Source organism: Colias eurytheme, chromosome 22 (assembly GCF_061535395.1).
Source record: "Colias eurytheme isolate Ceu_HAF_F1 chromosome 22, ilColEury1 Martin Lab GWU primary, whole genome shotgun sequence".
In the NCBI taxonomy this organism is placed as follows: domain Eukaryota; kingdom Metazoa; phylum Arthropoda; class Insecta; order Lepidoptera; family Pieridae; genus Colias; species Colias eurytheme.
Genome location: NC_143001.1, coordinates 8,094,475 through 8,107,603, shown reverse-complemented (window position 1 = coordinate 8,107,603; position 13,129 = coordinate 8,094,475). Strand labels below are relative to the sequence as shown.

Sequence of the window (13,129 nt, the reverse complement as noted above, 5' to 3'; positions counted from 1 at the left end):
TTATCGACTCTCATAATCTCCAAAATTCAGTTATTTTTTCGGACTCCCTCAGCTGTCTTCAGACTATTACTTCTAACCCTTTCCGCTCGAAGTCTAAATTTCCTATCATCTTTCTAATAAAATCTGCTCTTTACAACTGCTTCAGAAAAGGGCTTCAGGTAGATTTAGTACATATTCCAAGCCATTCTGGTATTGTAGGCAATGAGAAAGCTGACGTTCTGGCTAAATCTGCCATTCAACATGGTACTCTGGAGCATTACTCTAATTATGCCCACGATCTCTCTTCTCTTTCTAAGGACCGCTTGGATCATACATGGAACAGTCAGTGGAAAAATTCAACCAAAGGGAAATTTTATAGAGATATCCAACCCTCAATTCCACGTAAGCCCTGGTTCTTCCGTTTCCCTAATATAGACAAGCCTACTGTTTCCACCATTTGCCGCCTCCGTTTGGGTCACAATACCACTCCTAATCATTTATTTAAAATTCATGTTCGTGACCATTCTCTCTGTGAGTGTGGTATAGACGAAGGAAGTTATGACCATTTATTCTTTGTTTGCCCTAAGCTCCGTATCTCACTTCTGGATATCCTTCCCCCAGATGTTCCCCTCCCTACTAATTTTAAGTGTTTACTTTGCCTTGTCCCTACCTCATTTGTGAATATCCTATCAAAATTTATCAATTTTAACAATCTAAAATTTTGAACTCCCACTGACTATACCTATTTTATGTTATGCTTTTGTGATGTGTTGTGTTGTCTATAACCAATATTTGTTCTTTGTCAGGTTATACAGCTCCATGTAAGAAGTCTTTCAGTAAATAAAAAGTAAATCATCTCAACCGTGATTTTTCCTCAGCACAGAGCACGCTTAACATAAGCATTAACTTAAACTGACCATCCGTTCAAAACTTGACATTGGCAGAATCCGTCCTCACTGGGATCGGGAGTTACCATTTGAAAAAGAAGAAGAAGAAGAAGAAGAAGAAGAAGAAACAGTTGAAAAAAGTTCTGTCTTGGACGTCCGTGTGTCTGTATGTGCGGATCCTTTTTAGGGTTCCGTAGCCAAAATGGCAAAAACGGAACCCTTATAGTTTCGTCATGTCCGTCTGTCCGTCTGTCCGTCTGTCCGTCTGTCACAGCCGATTTACTCGGAAACTATAAGTACTACAGTGATGAAATTTGATGGGAATATGTGTTGTATGAACCGCTACAAAAATATGACACTAAATAGTAAAAAAAAGAATTGGGGGTGGGGCCCCCCATACATGTAACTGAGGGATGAAATTTTTTTTTTCGATGTACATACCCGTGTGGGGTATCAATGGAAAGGTCTTTTAAAATGATATAAAGTTTTCTAAAAAACATTTTTCTTAAAGTGAACGGTTTTTGAGATATCAGCTCTCAAAGTCGTAAAAAGTATGTCCCCCCCCCTCTATTTTTATAACTACGGGGTATAAAATTCTAAAAAAAATAGAGGTGATGCATGCTAATTAACTCTTTCAACGATTTTTGGTTTGATCAAAGTATCTCTTATAGTTTTTGAGATAGGTTGATTTAACTGTAATTTATTATATTTGCTGCTACGGAACCCTTTGTGCGCGAGCCCGACTCGCACTTGGCCGGTTTTTTTCTTGTTAACACGATAGCGACCGAAATACTTTACTAATCGAGTCTTTTTTTTTCTCTTACGCTTGAGTATGCTCAGGAATAGAACCCTTTCATTTTTCAGGGTCTGATTCGATGTGGTTTAATTGTTATTAAATAAACAAAATTAATAATTAATAAATATTTATTAAAAAAAAATTATGAGGCGTGCACTTTTGGATTTTCCAAATTATTTATTTTTATTACATAGTCTATGTCTTGCTCATAAGGCGCGGTCGTACTATGTACGTTTGAATTCACAAATCCTTTACCTTGTCCCATAATACATTAAATCAAGTTGATTGTACCAAATTCTTGGCACTCACGAATCTATTTGCATTTGAAAATGTTAACGTATAGGCTGTTAGGCTTAACTGAATTGTAATGAATTATAGGTACTTGTAATTTTAGGGTAAAAGCTATTTGATATGCTTTTTGAATTATTATTGAATTTATTTATGAAGTTCTTTTGTGGCATGAGTAGCAAGTGCCTTTGATTACAATAGGAAGAATTGTCTCTTCTTCTATGTTACATTTTTGGAACATTATTATCTCTGACAAATTTTAGCAAAAATTATAGCTATTTTAAGGAAAAAACGCCATTTATTTACACATCGACATTATTTACACATTCACTTATAGACAATTAATTTCATTATCATTAATTAATTTGCCATATTTTTTGCAATACGTCTTTTAACTTTTTCAAAAACTTCAATAAATAAAGGGCTCCCAAACAAACTCCTATCACCTTACAATGTAAATCACAGAGTATATCAATACAGTAGGCAAAGTATCAAATGAACTATCAATCAAACTATATCACTTGTTATTAATGATCATTCGTGTTCTGGACATCAATCTTCAAAATTACCTGTCAATTGCTTGCTACACTTGGGTTTATAATTGCTTTGGTTAACTATATCTAGCCTACAGGGCTATTGGAATAATATATTGTTAAATTACTGAACTGCTCTTAACATTATATTTATTATTAATGACTAATCTGCTCTTTTGTGGAGTAATTGTTAGGTAACAAGTTGTAAAACAACGTGTGAAAGTGATTTTATTTCTGCATGTTTGTAAGTACCTACACGATATGCATTTCTCACTTTTATGTTTTTATCACATATCGTTGTTGTGTTCGCAACAAGCTTATCGTTATTATTTATTAATTATTTGAGACATAATAACGGCTATTGCTTACATCAGGGTTGCTTTATTTCCTGTGATTATAATAGATAATGAACTCTGCAGTATTGATAAAGAAAATGTGTGCGTGTACTAGTGTACACACGTAAGAAGTGAAACTTCTTTATGACCTTATTTTTCAAAAAATAATTTACTATAATATGCAACTTTACAGAAATACGTCGAATCACGCGTGATAGAGATAAGAAAAAGATGGCGCGTACGGAAAAATGTCACGCGTTACGAAAAAATGTTACACTAAATTTTTTTCCAACCCCGATAAAGAAGTTTCACTTCAAAAATATTTATGTATTCCGACTGCATTAACACGTTCGCTGCGGCACAGATATATCTGTACTTTCCATTACTGCGTTACGGGTCGTTTTAAACCTTGTCCTATACCAGACATTGTGGCGGCACGAGGCATATTAAACCCCACCGCCCGTAGGAGACCAAAATCCTTTTTTTGGCGCCAAATAAGACAAAGTGTGCGGCTTTTGTCGTGATTATTATTAACAATGAGTTCATTAACCTAAATCTACCGCCGCCCGTGGTTAGATTAGTTAGTTTAGATTCTATGGGTAAAATAAAATGTGGGGTCTGATGTACCCCATACCGCACTGAACAATAGCAGTTTTTCATATAATTTAGTGATGGGAAAAGAAATATCGATTTTATTTAATTGTATTTATTTATCAAATTTATGGATGTTTTTTATTAAAACAGGCCAAACCAGAATATTGTTTGCAACCAGTGCATTCTGTGAGAATTTCCTTTACTTTTTTTGTCGGCCTCACGACTTGTTAAGAAGATGCGGAGTTTTTCGTAACATCCTACACATCTCCTCTTCTTTGATCCCTTTAAGAGATGATGTGCCTTGTTTGTTGGCTTGTTGACTTGGGCAAGAGTTAAATTTTGATGAGCCATACACCGATTGCCGGGTGTTTTGGATTTGCCGCTAGTTGATTCAATGAACAAACACACTAATAGTAATCATGATTATCAACCTATTTGAAGAAAGTTACTCAACATGTCACATTCACGTTTCTATTAACGATATTTATTATAACGAGTAGTTTGAAAATTAGGTACCTGTATCCACATTCAAGTCCTTCTTTGTAAAAGCTTCAATAAGTTGTTCCACAAATAGTCTCGAATGCGTTGCACAACACTAACCGCGTGAAGCTAGCTTAGGGTGCGGTACGAGGTGCGCGGTGGTACGAGGTGTTCGCAACCTCGTTCCGCACTGTGTTAGAATTTTTATTTGTTCAGTGCGGCACGAGGTCTAAGAAACCCGGTATTAAGGTCGGTATACCATTGAACTAGGAATCAATAGCACATCTCAGATATATAGATATCACTTTCCTACACTGAACCAGATGGAAGTTATGCCACCCGCACGACAGAGAAGCTTAAGTTTTTTCCTACCGCTATAACGACGAGACACGGACAGGGTGTTTCAAGCCCTGTTTCGCAGCGAACGTGTTAAGGGTTTAATTTTATTCTTGACTATCGGGATAACGTTATGTACAACTACGAAAATGTTTATGTGTTAAGTCTAAAATCTAACTTTGTACCAAATTTCACACGGTCAAGTCAATCTATGTTTGCGAAAGAGCGTAATCATTCATACTTCCATACTTCCAATCTCCCAAACTCAAGCATTTATTTAGCCTATTACACTTTGTTTAGAAGAGCTTTTGAACCGTCAAAATACAGAACATTAAACATTTACCGCCGGGTTTTGAAAATAGATATTTCGTGTAGGTAAATAATATTAGCACAGATCACTAAATAGTATAAGGAAGTAGGATGTTTACCCCCTTCTATCATTCGGCACGTCCCACAGATCCAATTAGTGTGTCATTCCGTACCTTCAGAACAGCCATTAACTTCAGGAACACCAAGTTTGGTACCAAAGCCGTGATAAATAAGTTAATGAACACTCATTATGGCCTAAAGGGGCGATATGAAAGGTACAGCGTCTTGTACAGCTTTATATGGATTGGTTATTAGCTTAGAAATGATCGGGAATGTGGCGGCATTAATATACAGGACCGGACTTAAAGGAATAATTAAGGGCCCCGGGAAACTTGCAGGAACTTGACAATGTTGCTAATTATACTCCTATATACCAATTACAAACCGAATAGTTTATAATTAATATATGAGAATCCTTTTAAATAAACTTAATTCATATATAGAAAGAACAGGACATCATCAATAATTAATGATTGATAAATGGTAGCATTATCATAGAAAGCGATGCCTGTTAAGAAAGATACCAGAAAATAAAGTTTTTCGGTCATCTGTTTGATCTATAAATGCACCTACATGGAAACTAATTATTTTACTTATAATTGCTGTTAAAGTTCTAATGCATCGTACCACAGTATCTTTTTATTAAAAGTGTTTTTTTTGGTGTTATAAATCCGTCCCTGCACATAACACTTATAGTTTGTAACACATAATCTATAGAGATAAATACCACGTGCCAGGCAATGCATAAATCCTGATTTTCTATGAATTGATTAGGTATCTCAATTCCTCAAATATTTTTACTTAATTCAGGATTCTGTGTGCAAACGTCAATATTATATATTTATATCTATCCCTATCTCCGTATTCGTATGAAAGTCGCATCAATGAAGCAGCAAGCTCAAAAATTATTAAATTATAAAGAAACGGGTATAATGATATTTATCTTTGACAACACTAAAATACTATAGAGTATAGAGTATAGATATTTCTATACCGATTAGTGATAGCACGTACCAATCGTGGTAGTGATGTCCTTCGGTGTAAATTGTATAAAATACCGTTTTTGGAAATTTAACGCATTAAAATAATGTGGCGGATATTGTATGCGTAAATGGAAATTATTATCTTTTTTATTTGTGTTTGCAAATTGTTGCATGGATTTATATATGCTAATCGGCTTCATATTATATTAAAATATTAGAAATATGTTATAGGTATTGCCTGATACCTAAAGATGAATTTTTTGGATTTTTTGGTCTGGCAACAGAATATTCAGATTCCATATTATATTAATACCACAGACTAATAATAATATACTACGTTAATACCTTAGTAAATTCGTTATAACATGATGGATTTAGATTTATAATATGACTAGCGACCCGCCCCGGCTTCGCACGGGTGCAATGCTGATACTAAATACACTACAGAAAAACTGTGAACGTTGTATATAAAAACATAGCGGCCCGCTTCGGCTTCGCACGGGTATAAAATAGATATAGCCGGGTGGCCGGCCGGTACCGCCGCAAACGCTACGTCCCGCAATTTTTAAATCTGTAATATCTTCGACATTATTCACTTAAATCATACGGTGTAAAGGGCCATATAGATCTATATTAAATGAACAATGTATTCAAGGTATTTAATTGGTTAAGGATTAATGCTGTATTGACAGTATTGGTTAAAATCGCATCGAAAATTAGCCATTATTTGTCGTAAAAAGTAAATGACAAAAAAAAGTTATTGTGGGTTAGCCTTAGGAGATAGACATATACCATCGCGGACTTTTCTGTAGACCTTTTCAATGTGTATAATACTTAGTACATTATTTTGATAAAACTCGTAGGGTTCAGCCTGCGTTTTCAAAAAAATGTAATTTTTTACGACATCACATTAGAAACCTCAAAAATAACAGTACTTCTCCACTATTTAATGGATGTTATTATACATATAAACCTTCCTCTTGAATCACTCTATCTATTAAAAAAACCGCATCAAAATCCGTTGCGTAGTTTCAAAGATTTAAGCGTACAAAGGGACATAGGGACATAGGGACATAGGGACAGGGAAAGCGACTTTGTTTTATACTATGTAGTGAAAACGGTTTAAATTACAGGACGGTATAATTTATTGTTACTTAAATAATAGTTAAAATGTTATGAATAACTTAGGTATTAAGTATTTGTTACTAATATGTAGGCAATGTAATAAATAACATACCTTGATAGACCTGTTGGGACAATGTTGTGTCGCAATGTATTTGATCCGGTCGCGATTGTTGCGGAGTAAACGAGCGACTTTTAGTCGCACGTAGGTAGAATTAGATATTTCATCGAACACATGGTGAGTGAAATTCTATCTCATCCTGTTCACGACGAACCACAAGTACATATAACGAATCCGCATTGTGATACAAAATAATATTGTGTCATATGAGTTACCATTATGATACTTTTTTCTATAGCTTCAGTTTTCAATGCGTACGAATATTTTACACTGTCTGGTCGCAGGCAAGTTTTCTACGTTTATATTTATGTTTTCCAGGAATCTGTTGAACGCGACAATTACATTTTGTAAGCTTAAACAAAATCTATCTCATTCGAACTTTTAATCGCACTTTTAATCGCACCACGACTAAAAGTCGCACGTCTGTACTACCCCGGTGACAGACGCGCGATCTCAATCTGAGCGTCACGAAATAAGCATTAGGCTCGATTCTTCGATTACGATGTACAGATGACATTGATATACTGGTCTGATAGTATCTTGCTCGACTGCGGCGACAGAAAAGGGGATTATGTTTTGATTAGATTTAATGTATTGTAATTGGGTCAAGGTTGATTTGTTTGGACGGAGAAAGAATTTAGTGAATGAATGAATTAATTAATGAAAACTTTATTGTAGGTACACAGTACAAAGTACGAACACACCACATCAAATTGCTGTTAAAAAGAAACAATTTGAATGTATAGGTACTGAGAAATCACGTTATTTACGAAAACATTATGAGGTTCTGTAGCTAAGTATAATATATATTTAATCCATACTAATATTATAAATGCGAAAGTAACTCTGTCTGTCTGTCTGTTACTCAATCACGCCTTAACTACTGAACCAATTTGCATGAAATTTGGTATAGAGATATTTTGATACCCGAGAAAGGACATAGGATAGGTTTTATCCCGGAAATCCCACGGGAACGGGAACTATGCGGGTTTTTCTTTGACTGCGCGGGCGATGCCGCGTGTGGAAAGCTAGTAACTTATATATATATTAAAAGGTTCTTAGAACCTGAAAATTCGATCTTAGCTAGGTATAAAGTTTAAAATATTCACTTGTTTTTCACTTAATTACGTGAACAAATGGAATATCATACAATTTTTGAGGCAAAGATCTCAAAGGCAAAGATCTATGATGTTATTTACGTTTAAATTTTTTGTCTAAATCGCTCAACCAACCAAATGACGCAACCCTTGGAACGATTTTACGTCACGAAAACAAAAATAACGAGTACTGAAGTGTGGTATGATGATTTCTGTCAAGAATGTCTTATCAATGCTTGCAAGACCTAGTTAAAACTACGTAATCAAATCCTAAACTTTTGACGATAGGAAATAAGCTTTTAAAGGCAGATATATTGCTTCAACCTTGTTAAGTAGATCAATGTTAACACCTGGCTATTTGATTTATCGATATTTGCATGTAACAAGCAATTAATGTAATTGCTATAATTAACAGAAATAAACTTCACGATTAAGGTGTACAATTTGTTAATATTTGCTTGTAACAGAGTTGTGACATATTTGTTGCAACTTTTTACCGACTTAACAGTTAACATAAAAGGATTATCAATTAGAAGTTAGAATTCGACATAAGATAAGTTTTAAAGTCCTTTCTGTAAACCGGGTTTTTGATGAAATTGTTAAAAAAGTTTGTAATAACTGAAATACAGCTTAAAAGCTCGTTTTATTAACTTGTAATGTAGTTTTAAATAATATAAGCCTACGAGGTATAGGGTACATTTACTTACGATACTTAATTTGAGAAACCTTTAGGCTATGTTGTGTGTTTGTATGATAACAGATTAACTTGTCAGACGCGTCAGACGCGTCAAACGACGTGCTATGGGCGTTAGTATCTGTGTTTATTTATCGGTAGTCGGTACCTATACATATTATAAAAAAGGAAAAGTTTGTAAGTTTGTTTGTGGGAGAAGAATAGGTACCCACTAGGTAGCTTTAAATTGAACCACTCGGTTATAGAAGTCTGTTTTTCTTTCGAAATGACATTTCATACAAAAGTTGCAGACAGTAACTTGATAAGAAAATTGCGGAAAATAACGCTCATTTTCTAATCTAAATATAGATATTATGTTTGTTTTCCTCTGAAGCAGAACAAAATAATATATCGCGATTTAATATATTTGTTTTCTATGAAAAAAACAATTTTCATGTGCTGTTTATTATGGCTTATTTATTTATAATTTTTCCCCCAAGTGCAGGCAGGTATAAAGTTTAGTTAAGAAAAATAATTACATAAATATAAATAGTCTTTGAAAGTGACTACATACATGCAATGGGCGTCTTATTTTATTTACAAGAGTAATTGAAACTTGTAGTAAATTGCTGGTTGTTACCACTAGAGGCAATTTATTATAATAAAATATATTGATAAAGATATCAAACTAATAAATAATTGTAGTTTTATTTGAAGTGTATTAAATTGGATTTTACGGCGCTGAAAAAATTACGTGAACACTGTCGAGTGTGAGATTTGTTCAAACAAGTGTGCAAGTCAGCAAGTGTTCATTAGTTTTAAGAATAATTTAAAGAAGTTGTTTATTTAATTTTATCTTATTAATAGCAGTTGTTAGGATAACTGCTTGCTGTATTTTCTGATTTGTTTTGATTATTTATGTATTTAATATGGGGTAGTAATAAAAGCTCCGATAATAAATTTAAAAATGTCCTTACTAAAAATATAATATTTACTGCCCGAAATACTAAATCTCCGACTACTTCTGTCCGACTAAAAATGACGAAACGACCGAATGATATACTTAAATCTTAGAAAAAATCTTATGACTGTTAATTGCTGTAATACTTTTTTACCATATAAAATTATGTTCTACTGATAACAATGCTTTGTAATTATTACCTTTACTTGCCAACTAGAAATTCATCAATTACATTTAATTTTTCATAAACTCTGTGCTATTTTTACTACAATGTTATACTTAAATTTCTATTGTTGGCGCTTGTCCAGAAAGTTATTAAAAATACAAAAATGTACTTACTATAATCATGAATTCTAATTCATGAAAATTTAAGAAACCTAACATAACCTAACCTAACGGCTAACCTAACCTAAACTTGATTTTTTTTTGCGCGTCGACGGAGCCCCGCTTCGCGGGGCTCCTATTTCTGTGTAGTTTTTTTTTTTAAGAAACCTAACCTAACCTAACCTAACGGCTAACCTAACCTAAACTTGATTTTTTTCTGCGCGTCGACGGAGCCCCGCTTCGCGGGGCTCCTATTTCTGTGTAGTTTTTTTTTTAAGAAACCTAACCTAACCTAACCTAACGGCTAACCTAACCTAAACTTGATTTTTTTTTTGCGCGTCGACGGAGCCGATCGCGCGGTCCGACCAGTTTCGGTATTTTCATCAATGTTGAGAGTTAAAAAATATATTTGGTAACCAACACTAGAAAATTAAATAACTCATAAAATTCGTAAAAGAATGATTATATTGACATGACCTCTGTTGTCAGTAACCCAGTAATCTCGTCGGAGGTTCAGTATTTTATTCAGAAGTTTAGTTTTGTTATTCGAAGTTTAATATATTTTTAAGTAGAAATGTAATTTGATTGTGTTCATAGGTGTCAGCAAAATTTAGGTATTTTATTCGGTATGCTTTGAATTTTTTTGTCGGTATATTATTATAACGCTGGTAAATTAGAATAAAAGTCGGACAGAGATAGCTGGAGATTTATTTATTTGTCGGAACCATTATTATTTTCCTTTAATATGTACACAGTGAGACGTTGAGGGTGCAATTTAGATTTAAATACCTAATGTTCCGATAATCCTATGCTATCATTTTTGTAATTATTGTAGGTACCTGTTAGACGGAAGAATTATTTGTTCAAACAAGTGTGCAAGTGTTCATTAGTGCCTAATTCTTCAACTGATGATAAATTTTTATTAAGAATTCAATACCAGAATCAACTAATCTACTGTTGATTGTCTTGTGCTACAGAATAACTAAATATCGTCGAATCTCGATAAACCTGTTTATTTTTTGTAGAATTTTACTTACATGCTATATTTTGTAATACATAAACTAACTAGCTGTGTTCCGCGATTTTACCCCCATTGCTTCGCTCCAGTTGGTCTTAGCGAGATGATATATAGCCTATAGCCTTCCTCGATAAATGGGCTATCTAACACTCTACTAACACTAAAAAAAATCGGTCCAGTATTTCCTGAGATTAGCGCGTTCAAACAAACAAACTCTTCAGCTTTATAATATAAGTATAAGTATAAATAGTATAGAATATAGATAATAATGATTACTGAAAATCACATGAAAAACCGTTGTCAAAAACGAACAAAGTCATACACCAGGCTAGTTTCACACATTCACACCTATCCCACGATGGCTGATAAGAGTGTCGTGACATCTGACGCCTTGACACGTCACGAGGAACACATGACTGTAATTACATATAACATGACTTTGAAATTTACCTTAGCAAGTGTTGGATTAAATATTTCTTCACTATATACCTATTATTAACCCGCACTTGGCCAGCGTGGTGGATTATGGCCTGTACTCTCATAGGAGGCTCGTGTCCCAGCAGTGGGAACGTATATGGGCTGATGATGATGATGATAACATTCCCACTGCCTATTATAAATCTTCCGTCGTGTTTCCATATTATGTTCCATATGTACGCCTTTGGGTTGCCTGGCAGAGATCGCTGTCAGCGATAAGGCCGCCCTCTGTACATTGATATAAGTTATTATATTGTGTTTTAAATTGTCCTATATGGTGTACATTAAAGTATTTTTCATTCATTTCATTCATTACGCGGGTGAAAAGCTAGTAAGGTATAACTTACGTATGGTATTATATATTTATTTATTTATTCACACACATATCAATTACCTTTACAGGATTAACCTAATGCGGTACTGACTAAAAATATAACTCTTATACATAAAAAAAACAAAATACTAATTCTAAAAACTTAAACTTATAAACTTACAATCTACTAAATGGACAATGGCAATATACACAATACAATAATAAATACAATCTAAAAAAATATATATTTAGTAAGTAATCTGTGTAACTTTATTGATGAAGATGCCGATATTGATCTCATTTCATCGTGGAAAGATCCTATGTTGCTTTTTGAATGCTGAAACAACACCCTCGATGAACTTCTCGATGTACTGCAAATAACAAAAAACTTATAAAACTTACTAGCAAACTCATTGAGCTATTTATTCCTACGTAGTAATTGTGTATCTCAATGAGCAAACTTCGAGAATTTTATAAACTTATTTTAAAATTTTGAATTTGGAATCGTTGTAAGCCATCTTGATGCTAAGGTTTGTAAACTGATATAATAAGGTCAAAATATCAAGTCTAGTGGAAAATGTAATAAAAATGATTATAATATTAGCGACAATGTTAATGTTATAAGAACAAAAAATATATATGTCACATTAGGCTATCACTTAAATCGTTTCGACATATAATCATTCACGGATCCCGCCCGTGCGCCTGTCAACTGCAATTTTGACAGCGCACTGACAGCTGTCACCTGTCATCCATCTGACAGCGCGGGTAATTAACGTTCCGCGGTTTTTCTTATCCGATGTGAATGTGCTCATTAATATGTAAAATGTTTTCATGTACGATGTCTAAAATTAATTGGTTTGTTGTATAATTATTATAGAACCTGATTGCTAAATTTATATGAACGGATTTTTTAATTATTAATAATATTTATTCATTCGTGACATTTATAGAGATTTATTTCTTTCTATTTATAGAGAATAATTCAACAATAGTCTGGTAACCTTTCGTATAAAAAAAAATTATAAAACATAACGCGGGTAAGTCAAAAACTTATGCTGGCTGACAAAGTTTTTTAAAAAACATAAATGTGTTCGATTTGCATTTGAATTTTTATCACAATCTGCCGTAAGCCGTAAGTAAGTAATATTTGTTTAGTAATAATTGTAATTAGCGTTGAATATTTAAATTTTAAGATTAATATATTTATTTTAGAAGAATATGTAGATATAGTTATGAATTTTAACCAATGAGTATCTATAGAAATAACTATGCAAGTAGTGTTACTACTATTACGTATCGACATCGTATAATTATTAATTTTGGAATATTTTATGAAATATATTAGTTACCTACTTCTCGTAGTTTCAAATCTTTTTTATTCATATAAAATATTGCAAGTGTTCATGAATAGTCAACTTCTTTTGAGGTTGCTAAGGCAAT

General features: G+C 33.5%; 1 protein-coding gene and 1 long non-coding RNA gene across 3 annotated transcripts in view; both read left to right on the top strand.

The window, feature by feature from the left end:
* The window catches only part of Nox (NADPH oxidase), a 54,439-nt gene that overhangs the window by 22,227 nt on the left and 19,083 nt on the right, over window positions 1-13,129 (top strand). The window lies entirely within an intron of this gene.
* LOC149898796 (uncharacterized) lies at window positions 310-963 on the top strand. Its single transcript, XR_016458032.1, has 2 exons — window positions 310-381; window positions 786-963. It is a non-coding gene; the product is annotated as an uncharacterized LOC149898796 (long non-coding RNA).